Raw genomic sequence first — 14,949 nt, 5'->3', positions numbered from 1 at the left:
TGTCAGTTCATCATTATCTAGAGAGAGTTCATGAAAAGTCGATTACCCATTTATTCCCCACAGTTGCCATTGCCAAAACTCCTAAAATTCCTGTCATCACAATAGACAATGACAGCTGATGACTCCAGGCCTCCTAGGGATCAATAGACCATGATGCCAAACTAGTGCCAGGGAGGCAATGACCTGTCTGTTCTTCCCCTGCAGTACTTGGATCCCTTGCTCACTCTGCACCTCCCAGATCTTATTGCTACCATTCCCCTTTTCACCCCGTTGCAATGTATTGCCTGGGCCAGACTCCGCGTTTTAGGTAGTGTGATGCTGATAATTTCTTCAGGGTTAATAAAAGACAAGTGAGCCTTCCTCTGATCTGAGAGAACAGAGATCCCGCTTCACATCAACCTTCTGGAGCTATATGGCAGCCACTGTTAAGGCTATGTTGTGCAAGAAACAGCTAACCAGTTATTATGCAGCTTCTGTGAACAAACTGCTGTGCTAATCTTTGTAGAGAGAGGCAAAATTGCGTGAGAACTTGGGGCTCATTTGACAAGCTTCCAGTAAACATGGGCACTACTAACTACAACTAAAGAAAAAACTTAGCCAAGGCTCCACCATGCAAACCTGAACATGCTAGAAAGCCCAATGTACTCTGACCTGGACCTCTCTGAGAACTGCAAGAGCTGTAGGAGCTCTGAGAACTGGTGCTCCCTGCCATGACAGGGCCAATGTGATATCAGCTGGAAAGAAGAACTCACAGTCTACCTTGTGAGCCAACCAGAGTGTGAACTCAGGCTTCATTGGTGAATTTCCTCCTCTGTCTTATGTCAAAAGGTAAAGACTAAGTTTAGTTATAAGAAACTTAAAATGTTACTTTTCCTCCTCTGTGCCTCCTCCTACCTTTTGTCCTAAATTCCTGTTCAAGTTACTTCTTGAGTGACATGGCTCTTTCTCTCCTGGCAAAGGAATGCACTCAGTTTTGTCTTGTATTGTGTTGTGTCCACCTCTCCTGGTCTTTGTATTTTGATGTGACACTAGAAACATGCTAATAAAGAAAGTGGGTGCTGTAGAGAAGCAGCAGCTCATCTGGACAGTGAAGGATGAGAAGAGCTTCAACAGGGAAAGAAGAGAAGGGTCTTCTAGGTATAACAGGGCCAATGCTTTATAGCATAACCTCTGGTATGAAGGAAATGTAACATTTTAAATTTCTTATAACTAAACTTAGTCTTTACCTTTTGACATATGAATTACTTTGAGCTAGAGGCGCCTGGATGGCTCAGTCGGTTGAGTGTCTGACTCTTGATTTCAGCTCAGGTCATGATCCCAGGGTCCTGGGATCGAGCCCAGCATTGGGCTCTGCACTGAGTATGGAGCCTGCTTGAGACTCTCTCTCTCTCTCTCTCTCTCTCTCCCTCTGCCCCTCTCCCCTGCTCATTCTCTCTCTCTTTCTAAAATAAAATTTTAAAAATTAAACAGAAAGAATTATTTTGAGCTTAACTATCATAAGTGTCCCCAGAGGCAATTCTAATCTCTTCCCAGAGAGAAGCTGAAAAGTTGATACCACACCCAAATATTGTCACAAACTGTCATATCTCCCATCTGTTCTCCTAAGGGTCCTTTTATCTTCCAAAAAGACATCTGTGTTTCTGTAAATGCCTTCTGCCTTCCCTTCTAGGAAGTCATTTGTTCTCCCAGAAGTGCCCCCTGCCCCTCCTCATAGTAACATGGTATATAAGCTCAAATCTTACCACTCCTTTGGATATTCACTCCCAAAGGAAGTCCCCTGCACTTAAAATTAATAAATTTGTATTTTTTTCTTTTGTTAAATCTGTTTGTTGTCAGTTTAATTCATAGAACCCCCAGCTATGAAACCTAAAAGGGTATAAGAAAAGTTTTTCCTCCCCTACATGTGTCACCTGATATCTCAAAACATAATCTAGTTGACTCCAGTAAATTCAATCATTTCAGTAAGTTTCTTAGTTATTTCAAATTTACACTTGGTCAGTCATTCAAAAATTTTCCCCAACCCCTCAATTCTTCCAAAGTGACATCTGTTTGGGGGAGTGTCTTAGTTAGATTCCCTAGAAGCAGAGCCTGAAGCAGAGATTCTTCTGGAAGTGACTGAGGGAGTGCTCATAGAAGAAAGTTGTAAAGGGCATCTGGCAGGCTCAGTCAGAGCATGTGACTCTTGATCTCAGGGTTGTGAGTTTAAGTGCTGCATTGGGCAAGGAGCCTACTTTAAAAAAAAAAAAGAAGAAGAAGAAGAAGAAAGTTGTAAGGAGGTGAGATTAAGCAGGATACCTCAGGAAGAAGCTAAGTACAATGAGATTTCTGCTGAAATCTAGCCTTGGCTTGCCAGTGAGCCCTGGACTATGAATGACACCATAAAGTTGACACCCCTGAGGCAAGAGAGACAGTTTTTTGTACCCATGTCAGTCAGCCATTGATTTGCTGGTTGGGATGGGGTGGAGGTGACCTCCCAGATAGTTTTGGTAGTTCCTTAATGAGGACAATTCTCTGGAGAAGGGTGGCTCCAAAGGGTGAGCTATTATCAGCCAACCCTCACAACAACTGAGGATGGTGTACTGGTCAAATGAAGAGGATTGGATAAGACCAACAGTGTCTACTAGCAGAAGCTTCTAAGGTATCCAGGCATTAGGCCAGTGTTCTAGGTAGTGGGTCTACCACTCAATCATCTAGCAGTCTCCATTTATCAGCAGTTACTGACACTTGTGCCACATAGATGTGCTATTCCATTTGGTTTCCAGGTGGCCATCATCAACTGAGACATAACTGATCAACGGAGACCTCATCTGATCCCCAGATGCAGCCAGGGTAGCATGTTTGCATCCTACCCTGAAAGCCATGCAGCCCATTTTCTCTCTCTCTCTCTCTTTTTTTCTTTCTTTCTCTCTCAACCCTTTCTTTCCTCCCAGGGCCTGGAAAGCACTGACTATGCATTGTACCTTGCTAGGGAATAAGGTGTGTATGGCTCTTCTGAGGCTTACTGCCATCCCAGAGATACATCTTGGGACATACCCCAGTCTTGGTATTTTGAAAACTTTTTGGTAGATTCTTTTCAATTGTCCCCAGGGGTTTCAATCCCATAAGGAAGTATAACAAGCACCTTTTCTGACCCTTATGCCAGCCATTTCCTCTGAGTCACTTTCATCTCCTCTGCTGGAGCAATGCTTTTCTAGTCTGTGGCCTGGGTGGTTCTTCATCTACTTTTTCTACAAGATATTGTTTCTGTTAAACTTCATTTAGGAGATTCTTCTTACTGATACTTAAAACTAGCTTTTTTGGAACTAAAAAAATGTTTTCTCTTTTAAAAAGCCCTGATTTTGTCTTTTCTTTCTTAACTATTGTTCCAGCTCTGGGTTTCACAATGTATTCTTGAAACATAAAAGCTGAACAATAATTGTTTCTTTGTTTTTGCATTCCTGCTTTAATAATTCTAATCCTCCTTGAGGCAGTGGATGCCTCCAACCAAAGAATAGACCCTCTGAAACAAAGAGGTTTTCAAAAGAGAGGGTGTAACCCTGCCATGGCCATAAGAGGCACAGAAAACTGTAGGTCCCATCTTGGAGATACTTGAAGGATAGCAAGTTTGCTAAAGAGGGGGCAGTGTGCCAGAAAGGCAAATGGAAAATGAATGTGGAAAGAAATCAAGATGAGAGTTTTTAGAAGTTTCAGTTTTGTGCTCAGTAGGGGAAATCCCTAGATCACTTCACTTTGCTTAAGGCTGCGCTTAGGAGGGCATGTCCAGACTTGCAGAATCTGGATCCTGGAGAAGAGAATAAGATGGAAAAGAATAGGAAGAGAATCCACTCTAAAGTTGTTCAAGATATTTAAAATAAGTAGCAATGAATATTTGGCCTAGGTCCCAAATGCCTACTACTAGAATTTAAAAGATATGAGAATTTAGTTCAAAATATATGTGACAGTTAAATAAAAAGAGTAATATGGAATGAGTAAAAGGAAAAATATTACTTTTCTTCATTCTAAGAAATATAGATGAAAAAGTATTGTTATTTTGGTTTAAAAACTAGAATTAATGGCATGGTTGAAAATGGGCTTTGTACTTTAAATAAAAAGTACAACTCCAGAAAGTCACCAGTGTAAACTGAAGCTTAGACACATAATCCTTCTTAGCTTCAAATATTTGGGTCAAAGAAATTTGTCAGAGTAAAAATTTTCTCTACCCTTCAAGATTCTTCTAGCTGGTCTAAGAATTAAACTGACTTGTGACAGATTAACAGGAGGAAAAGACCAAAGTTTAATTACGTGCTCGTGGAGGCCTAATAATGAAATTGAGATCTAAAGAAATGACCAAAGACAGGCAGTTTTTATACTTTCTAGACAAAGAAACAGTAAGTGAGGAATTAAGAGGACAAAGGAAACATGTTTGGGAGCTCCAGTTAATAAAGAATTCTAAACAGAATTTGGGCTGAGGTAGTAAATGAGTAAAAGTAACAAGGTTTGTTTATACAGCCTTTTTAGCTCCAAATTCCCTATCTCTGGTGAAAAGGATGTCTCTTTACCTCCCGGTATAGGGAGAGTACCTTTCATATGGGATATTTATTTTCTGCTTTTTGGAGACAAAAGGGGATCAGAATGTTCCCCCATGTACTGGCTGTTTCTTAAGTAACTTTTCCTTCAAAATAATCAATATGCCAAAGTGGCACATTTTAAGGCAGCCTGTCCTCGGCTCCTATAGAAACACTTGCAAGTTTTTTAAAGCATTTTTCCCTGTTTATAAATAAATACTAAGTTTGTCTTTTACTTTTTTGGGCTTTAATTAATAATTCATTATCAATCAGACAGCTCTGTATTGGTTTAGAGTTGATAATCATATTGTTAATATTTGCTGAGTGCTTATTATATGCACTTCACATGGAATAACTCAATCCTCACAAGAAACTGCTGAGATGGATACTATAGTATGCCTGTTTCACAGCTGAGGAAAGTGAGGAAAAATTAACAAAACAAATACTATGTACAGGTACTACATTCTTTGTATATAATACTTCATTTTCTCCTTTAAAAATAGCTATGAGATACTAGTATATTCCCCATTTTATAGAAAAGGAAATTGAGACTCAGGTGAATTTGTTTTGAGGTGATGCAATTAGTAAGTGATGGAAGAAGGATTTTAATCAAGTCTACCTGTTAAACCAAATTCCTGGCTCATATAATGTTGAAAAGCTAGAAATAATAATAACAACCCTTACTAGACAACTCTTATCACCTATAAATTTCCTAAGCATCTTCCCACAGTTTACCACTGTTAGGAGCCCAAACCCTCTTTTCCTTTGTCTATTCACTTCTTCACATTTTATTGCCCTTTGTTAAAATGATACATAAACCCCCAGGTCTAACTGCCTCTTTGGATTTTCATCTCCTTTCTATGGAACCACTTTGCACCTAAAAATATTAACATAAGTGAAGAAACATATGATTTATCTCCTGTTAATCTGTCTTCTGTCAGTTTAGTTTGCAGGCCTCCAGTGAACCTTAGAGGGTAGAGTAAAAGTTTTTTTCTCCCCTGCACTTGTCAGCATTGTGTTACTTGTACGTCTTGTTTTGGTAATAAGAAACAAAAATAATAGAAGAAGTAATAAGAGAAAAGGCATTAAATGTGGAAGTGGGAGTATTAGAATATATACATATACACACACATATATATACATATATGTATATATACATGTATATATATATGTATATATACACACACACACGTGTGTGTGTGTGTGTGTGTGTATATATATATATATATATATATATACTTTATTTTCTAATTGCCTGCCTGCCTGCTTTTTTTCTTGTCTAAATAATTTGGTCTCAAAGACAATAGGTAGAGTTGAGCAAAAGTAAGCATTCACACTGGACAGTGGATGTTAGTGGCCCAGCACAAGGAGGTGGAGCTCAAGAGGGATGAGAAAAACATCTGCATGGAGTAGGGGTGGTAGCAGTGGTATGGTAAGTGGAGTCCAAGCAAGATAAGGACAGCATCTGTACAAGGGAGAAATCACCCAACGTGGGATATTGCAGGCAGAATGAGGTGAGGAGAGTGCCCCCTCAGGGGACAGTGGTGATGAGAAGAGATTGATTACATGGAGGGTTGATCCAACAAACAAATATATTGAGTTAATGGGAGCCAGGTTTCCTACTCTTAGAATAAGAAGATACAAATATGGAAAGGGATAAAACTGAAATAAACCCTGTAGTTATAAGATTAGAATAAATATACCAGTGGTTTCGTGCTTTCCATAGCATGTGTGTATACGTGTGTGCACACACATATATGTAGACATATATTTCCTAGCTCTCTCAGTTGAGAAGGCCTGAGAACAGTGTCATTGCAACACTGAGCATACCTAGTGTTTAGATCTCAGTTTCTAAATAATATTATCTATAAATAATAATAATAATAATAAAACAAAACCAACCAAAAAAAAAAAAAAAAGCAGAGGTCTTTGAAGATATATTTGATTCCAAGACTGGGGCAAGAAAAGTGCAAGGTAAGTCTGTAACATTTCATGTATGTAACAGAAAATAAAAAAGAGTTCAAAGATTGATAGGGATACATCAAAAAACCATGAGTAACAGTGATGAGGTATAACTAGAAAGATGAGGCAACCATCCTCCCATCCCAGCTCCAACAGGATGTGATACTATATAGGGTCTTATACTTTTTCCATAGTAGATAGAATATCAGCCAGTATTTCGCATGATACTTACACCACATTTTAAATGACTCTTCTACCATATACATGAAGAAACAATTCACACAAAAGTTATCAGTAAATTATGTACATGAGGTACTTTACCACAGCATATTTGTAACAGTGGGAAAACACCATCTAAATGACCCGGAATAGTGGGTAGCGAAATGAGGTATACACATACCAACTTGATGACATTTAATTCTTAAGATATGAATTCTGTAAATAATGTAGAAAGATAGGAAATTATGATGGTAAGTAAGGAGAATAGAATATAAAAATATTCCTAGACTATGATTGCAAGAGTGCAAAGCATAAATAGACATTAGCCAATGAACAAAATAAGAAGGGAACACAAACGAGAATAACTGATGTCTGAGGCTAGGGGAATTTGGGTGAAGTCTTTTTTTGTATTCATTACTTTTGTTGTCATACAGTTGCTTAAGCAATAGATGAAATCAAAGGTCTAAAACAGAGAAACAAATGGGTGGAAGTAGAAGAGACAAACATTAGACAGCCCTTTAGGAATTTTGCTGTAGAAGGAAGCAGAAAATGGGTAGTATCTGAAAAGTGTTGTGGAGTCAAGGGAAGAGAGGGTCCTTTTTGAAGACAGGAAAAAGACTTATATATTTTTTATGCTGATGGGAATAATCTAGTGAAAAGGAGGAAAAGTGATGCTGGTGAAAATTCCTTCAAGTAAGAGGAAATGTGACCCAAGGCTTAGGTGGGAGGGGGCAGAGGACAGGTCCGGGGCCAGATAGAGTGTATGAGAGCAGATATAGGTAGGTTGGTTATTTCGTGGTGGGAAGGTAAGGAATTATATTCTGATTGATTTCATCATCTTTGGTAAAATAAGAAGCAAACAAGGTGTCGACTAAAAGTGGGGGTTGTTGGAAGTTCAAGAAAAAAGAAATGTTGAAATGGTCTTAGAGATTGAAAGAGTTGATGGACCTATACAATATGGTTGGATTTCCTGACAACAGGAAATCCTGAGGGTCTACTTGAGGTTTGTGCAATAACAGATCTTATTGATCTACCCCATGCAAGACAACCTGTCTCAACTATATAATACCTCAAACACATAGTCTTTCTTTTTTTCTATGATTCTTAAAAAGTTCAGTTTCAGTATCATCAATTGCTATTATACTCCCTTTTCATTTTATGTGTGAACAGTGACGTTGAAAATACCCTGTGGACAGTAGTCTTGCATTGTTAGCTTACATTTACTCTTTGAATGTGTTAATCTTAATATAAGAAGAGCTCTAGAAACATCAGAATGAGCTAACCCTAGGCACTGACTCCACCACCCATCAGAAGCCATGACCTGTGATTTATGGGTGTGAATTAGATCGTAGATTCTCCAGAGACTTGATACCCTTCAGCAACTGCAAAAAATAAAGAAATCTGTATCATATTGCTTTATATGAGTGATGTAGTTTTGTTTTGTTTTGTTTTAATCTGATGGCTTTAAGTGAAGACAGGGCCACACAAATTGCATGACTAACCCCGCTCAAAAGTTAGATACTTTTTGCAGCCTACACACTGATGTCATTAAGAGTACTTAGTACCAGTGATGTGGCTATGATTGCACACTGGAATTTATTCTAAGTGGATCAGGAAATGGGGAAGAGAAATGAACAGGGAACTCTGAGGGGAAACAAACACTTTAGAAGAAAAAATAAATTAAAATTAATGCAAAATAATTGACCAAAAAAATTGGTCAATGTATGTATGTGTGTGTATATATATATATATATATATATACACATATAGATATATATTTTTTTAACTTATTTTGAAAAAGAGAGAGTGAGAGAGCACAAGCTCTCTATAGCCTATCTGGTAACAGACCAAACAGTGCTTTGAATTTGCTGTTTTGGGCACTTCTCAGATAACATTGAAATGACTGTGCCTCAGTACTTACCACACTTAAGACTAATGAATCAAAAAACAAAAAATATAAATGTTCAATAAACTCATGAAAAAAGTGTTCATTTTCTATAATAACTTTAAAAACTCAAACCAACAGTGAACTGCTATTTTTTCCATGTCAAATAGTTCAATGATTGTATTTAAGATAATTACCCGAGATAAAGAGAATGTAGAAAAAGGGGATTTTCACCATGCTTTTGGGAAAGGTACAAATTGACACAACTTTTCCAAACCAGCTTGATACAGTGTACCCAAACTCTGAAAATATTCATTTATTCAAAGGTATTATTGAATGTTTCCTATATCAAGGGCTAGAAATCACATTCTATCAGTGAATAGACATTACATAAATAATTACAAGTTCAAGGAGTCTTGTGAAAGGAAATAAATGCAAGGAATTGATCCTAAGAAGTAACCAGAATTATGCAATAAAATATAATTTAAACAGTGAGAACTACCTAAATGTCCACAGTGGATTACATAAATTTTGGTATACCAAATGCAGTGGAATAATGTGGTGGCACTAAGAACAAACTTACAGGAAAATACTTAATGACATATAAAGATGTTCATAATACACTGGCAAATGAATAATAATGGTATAGAAGTGGGTTCAGTATGGCCCAGTTTTGAAAAACAAAGCCAAAAACACCCAAAACATATCTCTATCCTTATCCATTTATCTAAGAAGGATGTCCCAGCAAAATGTTACTAAATGATAATTGCCGCAACAATATTTCCTTCTTTGTGTTTATTGTCATGAACATTCTTACTGTTGTAAAAATGATAATAATAAGTATATAATTGAACTCAAGATAACTGATATTTAAGAGAGAAGACTTAAGGAACATATTAATCAACCACCTTTCCAAATTATCTAAAATCTGTCCTAGTTTAAATTAGATCAACAGAATACAATGTTCCTGAAATACATTTTTTAATCCCCTACAGAAATGCTTTTACAGAGTTATGACTGAATGTCGAATTCTGCTTTATTAAGGCAATCTGAAGAACATTTTCTTAATCTTTGGTAAAATTACAGTTCACTTACATTGGCCCTTATATTACTCACTGCTCATTTTATAAGACGCTGCTTAACAGGTTTGTAAAGAATTCATGCCAGTCAGGAACTTTTCAGTGAGCTGTTATCAAACAGCACAAAGTTTAGAACACGTCTCGTTTTTTCTCATTACCTTGTCTGCAGGAAGATTAGAGATAATTCAGTGACTGATTAATGTAAAGATCTAGCTTCTGGTACAATTCTGCCTGCTTATTTTTATAATTTTGAACTCTTTGTCTTCAATAGACAAGTTACCTTAAACTGTCTTTCGAAATAGACACGCTAAGTAGAGAGATGCAGTACTGGAAATTAGTATTCTTTTGCTATTTGTGTATATGTGTAATGCGAAGGTTGTAAAATAGTTGTCTTTGTAATAGTCAAAATGTTTTTCCAAGTTTGTTTAGCCTTTTGCATGAGTAGTAAGTGCATTAACTTTAGCTGAGTCTTTTTGAGTTGCAGTGGTTCTAAATTGAATCTTCACTATAATTTCATTTCTCGATTAGTAAACTATTGGCCAAAACATTAGCTTTTCAGAAAGCATGATGTTCTCAAAAGTTTAAAATTAATGAAATACATTTTTTAAAAGTTTCTTGAGTTATTCTGAGAGAGAGAGAGAGAGAGAGAAAGTGGGGGAAGGACAGAGAGAGGGAGAGAGAGAGAATCCCAAACAGGCCCTGTACTGTCAGCACAGAGCCCTACATGGGCGCTTGATCACGCAACGCATGAAATCATGATCTGAGCCGAAATCAAAACTCTGACACATAACCCACTGAGCCATCTAGGCACTCCTAATGAAATACATTTTTAAATTTTTATTTTATTTTAATTCCAGCATAATTAACACACAGTGTTATAATAGTTTCAGGTATACAATATAGTGATTCAACAATTCTATACATTATTCAGTGCTCATCATGATTAAGTATACTCTTAATCCCCTTCACCTATAATGAAATATATTTTTATCATAGAAGAAATATTGACAAAACATTTGAAATTTTCAAGTCTAGTGAACTCCTGTCCCAGTTTTTCTTTTTCTTTTCCTTTCTTTCTTTCTTTCTTTCTTTCTCTCTCTCTTTTTTAATCATTACTCATTCTTTCTGTATTAATTTTGTGAGACCTTAACCTTAAGAATACTAATTTGAGATAAAATTTTGTACTCTCCCAGTGACTAGGGGCTGAGGTGTTTAAATGACCTTTTTCATCCCAGGAGACGATTGCCTGTAGGTCAGACTTGAGGTCATTGGCTGGACAGTTACAAAGTCATAGTTTTGGCTGAGGTTATAGTACACTTGGACTATAGACAAAGCTGATGCTTCCTCACTGATGAAAGAAAAAAATATTCAATCCTGTCCTCTGAACACAAATAAGAACTTCTATAACCGGCCAGTTTGGGTGGGTTGGAGTTTATAATATTTCTAAATCTGGTATGCATTGCTTTTTGGCCATATGTGGTCAGGTTACAGTTAAATGTTTGGGAAGATTTCTGGGAAAATAAAAAGTATTTCCAAGGAAAGAGAAAGAATCTTTGAATTGTAAAGATGGAAGACCCCTACAGTGATCTTTTCTTTTGTATCCAGAAAGACTAACAAAGGAAGAGTCCTGAGTGGATACTCTATTTGGAGAACAGAAGGAAAAAGTGTTCCTGTAACTTCCTGTTGTAATGTACTTTAATTTTGTCTTTGAATAAAAGAACCTGATGCTACATGGGAATTTGCATGATCACCACAATACATGATTATGGTAATCAGAGTTGCCCAGTCTTGCAAACCATCTATCTTGTCAGTGTTCCTTTAAGATGTAAATTTCCAGATGTGATCTGTTACAGTTCAGAGGAATTGTAACCTCCAATCATCTGGTCGTTAGATATCTACTCGTAAAGCTGTTATTTTAGTGTCTTTGGAGATTACTTGCCCTACTGATTTCTATTAACTGCGTGTTCTTATAGGGAGCTAGGGAGTGCAGAAGTCACCAGGGAGCTGTGCCCTGGAATCCCACAGGATGTAGGTAGAGATGACTGACACACAGCATCTTTACATTCTGGACCCTGTGCATTTACTTTTTTTTTTTTTTAAAGGAATTTCATATCAAGTTATCATATTTTTCTTACTATATATATTATAAAACATGTTATTTAAATGGGAAAAGGTAGTTACATGCATATGATTAAAAATCAAGTAGTACAAAAACAGGACAATTAAGAAGTCTTCTTTTGCAATTTCTAGTCCCCAGTTCTCCCCAGAGACAGACATTCCTGAAATACTCTATGCCTATAAAATCATGTATGTTGTGGGTACATGCATGTTTTCCTGTCTTTCCCATCGTGAAAATGAAAGCACGCTATACACATGGCAGCATATCTTATGTTTTTCACATTTTCAATATACCTTGGAGATCATTCCATAGCCATACATATAGATTGACTTCATTTTTTAAAAATGTTTATTTATTTTTGAGAGAGAAAGAGAACACACACACACACACACACACACACACAGGGGAGGGGCAGAGAGAGAATCCAAAGAGGGTTCTGTGCTGACAGCAGAGAGCCTAATGTGGGACTGGAAGTCACAAACCTTGAGATCATGACCTGAGCCAAAGTTGTATGCAAAAACGAATGAGTCACCCGGGAGCCCCTAGATTGACTTCATTTAAAAACAAAAAATAAACAACAAAAAACAAACTTCAGTAGTTCATTCCAGAATTGCATCTGGTAGTGATAGACTCTCAAAAAAAAAATTATTAATGACTGTACTATAATTTCTTTTATAGGCCCCTATTGATAACCCTTTTTATTGCTTAATTCCAATCTTTTGCAACCAAGGGCAAAGTTAAAGTACATATGTTCATATATCTTTGGACACATATATGACTATGTGTATAGGATAAATTCCTAGAAAAGAAATTGCTGGGTTAAAAGGCATATGTGTTTCAAATATTGAATGCTATTGCCAATTTGATCTCCCACCAGCTGTGACAAGAGAGTGCCTGTTTCCTCCTACTCTCTAATGCTATATATTAAACATTCTGACTATGCCCATTTGAGAAGTAGAGCAATATATCTCATTCTTAATGTGCAATTCTTTTACTCGAATGTTTTATATTTCATTTATATATTTTAAAAGATTATGTAGTTAGTATGTATTTATATATTTTATTTATATTTCTTTTTCTATGAACTACTTCATATTCCTTTGCCCATTATGAAGTTTTAATTTTTCTGAACTTAGGGGTTGAATTTGGGAAAGCAAAATCAAAGAGTTGATGAGAAGAGACTAGTCACTTGATTAACAGAGTCATATAGATGCCTGAAAACAGTGAATGACTATAGATTGGCTATTTAGCTAGAGTGACAATACAATATTTAAGAAAAAAAATCGCCAGGGGTGCCTGGGTGGCTCAGTGGGTTGAGTGTCTAATTCTTGATTTTGGCTCAGGTCATGATCCCAGGGTTGTGGGACCAAGTTCCATGTTGGGCCCTGCACTGAGTGTGGAGCCTGCTTGGGATTCTCTCTCTCTCTCACTCTGCCCCTCTTCCCTGCTTGTACTTTCTCTTAAAAAAAAAAAAAAAAAAAAAGAATAAAAATTGCCAAATGTAACACAATTAAGCCTTGGCTATTTCAGGAATTTTGGGGTGTTTATTGTTTTATTATTTGTTTTTCAAAATCAAGGACATGAAGTCAACATAAAGCACAGAACATTATTCTGGTGAGATCAGAATCTGCTACCTGAGCATAGAAGGTAAACAATAACCTTTTTATTACCTCTTTGGAAATAAAATAGAGTGGCTCACTCTACTATATCACAGCTGATAGTCATAATGATGACTTGAGAAATGATAAAATTGTTTTTGATGTACTAGGTTTTAGAATGCATTCACTTCTGCATGTTAGTGAGATTTTCTAAGGAAATAAGTATAGTGTGATTGCATTAAAAAACAGCATATAGAGTTCCACAGTCATTGACCACATCCATATATAATGTTGATGAGGAGTAGTTTTCAAAAACAACTTTTTAAAATGATGTTAATGCATGCATTTATTTGTAAATATTTGTTCAGGTCCTGCTTAGTGCACAAGGCCCAAAGATACAGTAATATTTAGGGTAAAAAGATCCCTCTTGTAAAGAATCTTGCATTCTATTGGAGTGAAGAGACTGATAATAAATAAGAAAACAAGTAAATAAACAAGATACAATTTTAGATTATAAGTTTTATGTGATAGTAAGTAGCCAGAGGTTATTTATATAAAATGAAAATAATTTGACCACCCAAAATAATCAGTACTAACATTTTATTATTTATTTATTTATTTATTTTTAAAATTTTTTGTGTTTGTTTATTTTTCACAAAGAGAGACAGAGCGTGAGCAGGGGAGGGTCAGGGAGAGAGGAATCCAAAGCAGGCTCCAGCAGGCTGTCAGCACAGAGCCAGACGTGTGGCTGGAACCCACGAATCGTGAGATCATGACACCTGAGCCGAAGTCAGTCGGTCGCCTAAACGACTGAGCCACCCAGGCACCCCAGTACTAACATTTTAATATATCTCATTCTAATATGTATTTGGGAGTATCCATATAGTTACATGGAACACATTAGTTTGTATGAATATGATTTATTCAAATTAATTTGTTCACTTTTATTTAGGTGATCTCTCATTTTTTTCTCCATTATTAATGAATGGTGTTATAATGAACACCAAGGCTGCCAACCATATACATAGATGATATTTTTCTTCAAATTTCTTGCACCAAAATTTGTTGGCTGAAATGAAATTTAATTTCAAAAATTGAAGGACTCAATGCACATACTTTTAAACAGCACTTCCAAAATGCTACAATATTTATCCTATATCAGTTCATGAAGTCTCCAGTTCGCCTCATCCTTGACAACACTGGCTAATATCAATTCTTTTTTTCTTTCAATTTTAGGGGAGAAAATTTTCATTTTTATCCTATCATGCATTTCTTTCTTTGTTCTAAGATATAATTTATATACCACAACATTCACCATTTTAAAGTTTACAATTCAATGTGTTTTTAGGATATTCATAAAGTTGTGCAACTATCACCACTATAATTCCAGAGGTTTTTCATCACTCCAAACAATAACAACAAACCCATACCCATCAGCAGTCACTCCCCGTTTCTCTCTTCTTCTGGTCTCTGGCAACTTGCTCTGTGTACCTGTGGATACACATATCCATAATATCTGGACATTTTGTATACATGATATCAT

At 36.4% G+C, this 14,949-nt stretch overlaps 1 protein-coding gene across 1 annotated transcript in view; it reads left to right on the top strand.

The window, feature by feature from the left end:
• The window catches only part of BBS12 (Bardet-Biedl syndrome 12), a 67,766-nt gene extending 56,347 nt beyond the window's left edge, over positions 1 to 11,419 (top strand). The window contains exon 4 of the transcript XR_009259333.1: positions 11,295 to 11,419. The gene's annotated coding sequence lies outside the window, so the exon portion shown is untranslated. The remainder of the gene's footprint in view (positions 1 to 11,294) is intronic.
• The last annotated feature ends 3,530 nt before the right edge of the window (positions 11,420 to 14,949 follow it).

This window comes from Neofelis nebulosa, chromosome 3 (genome assembly GCF_028018385.1).
Source record: "Neofelis nebulosa isolate mNeoNeb1 chromosome 3, mNeoNeb1.pri, whole genome shotgun sequence".
Classification (NCBI taxonomy): Eukaryota; Metazoa; Chordata; class Mammalia; order Carnivora; family Felidae; genus Neofelis; species Neofelis nebulosa.
This window is presented reverse-complemented; position numbering and strand designations above follow the sequence as displayed.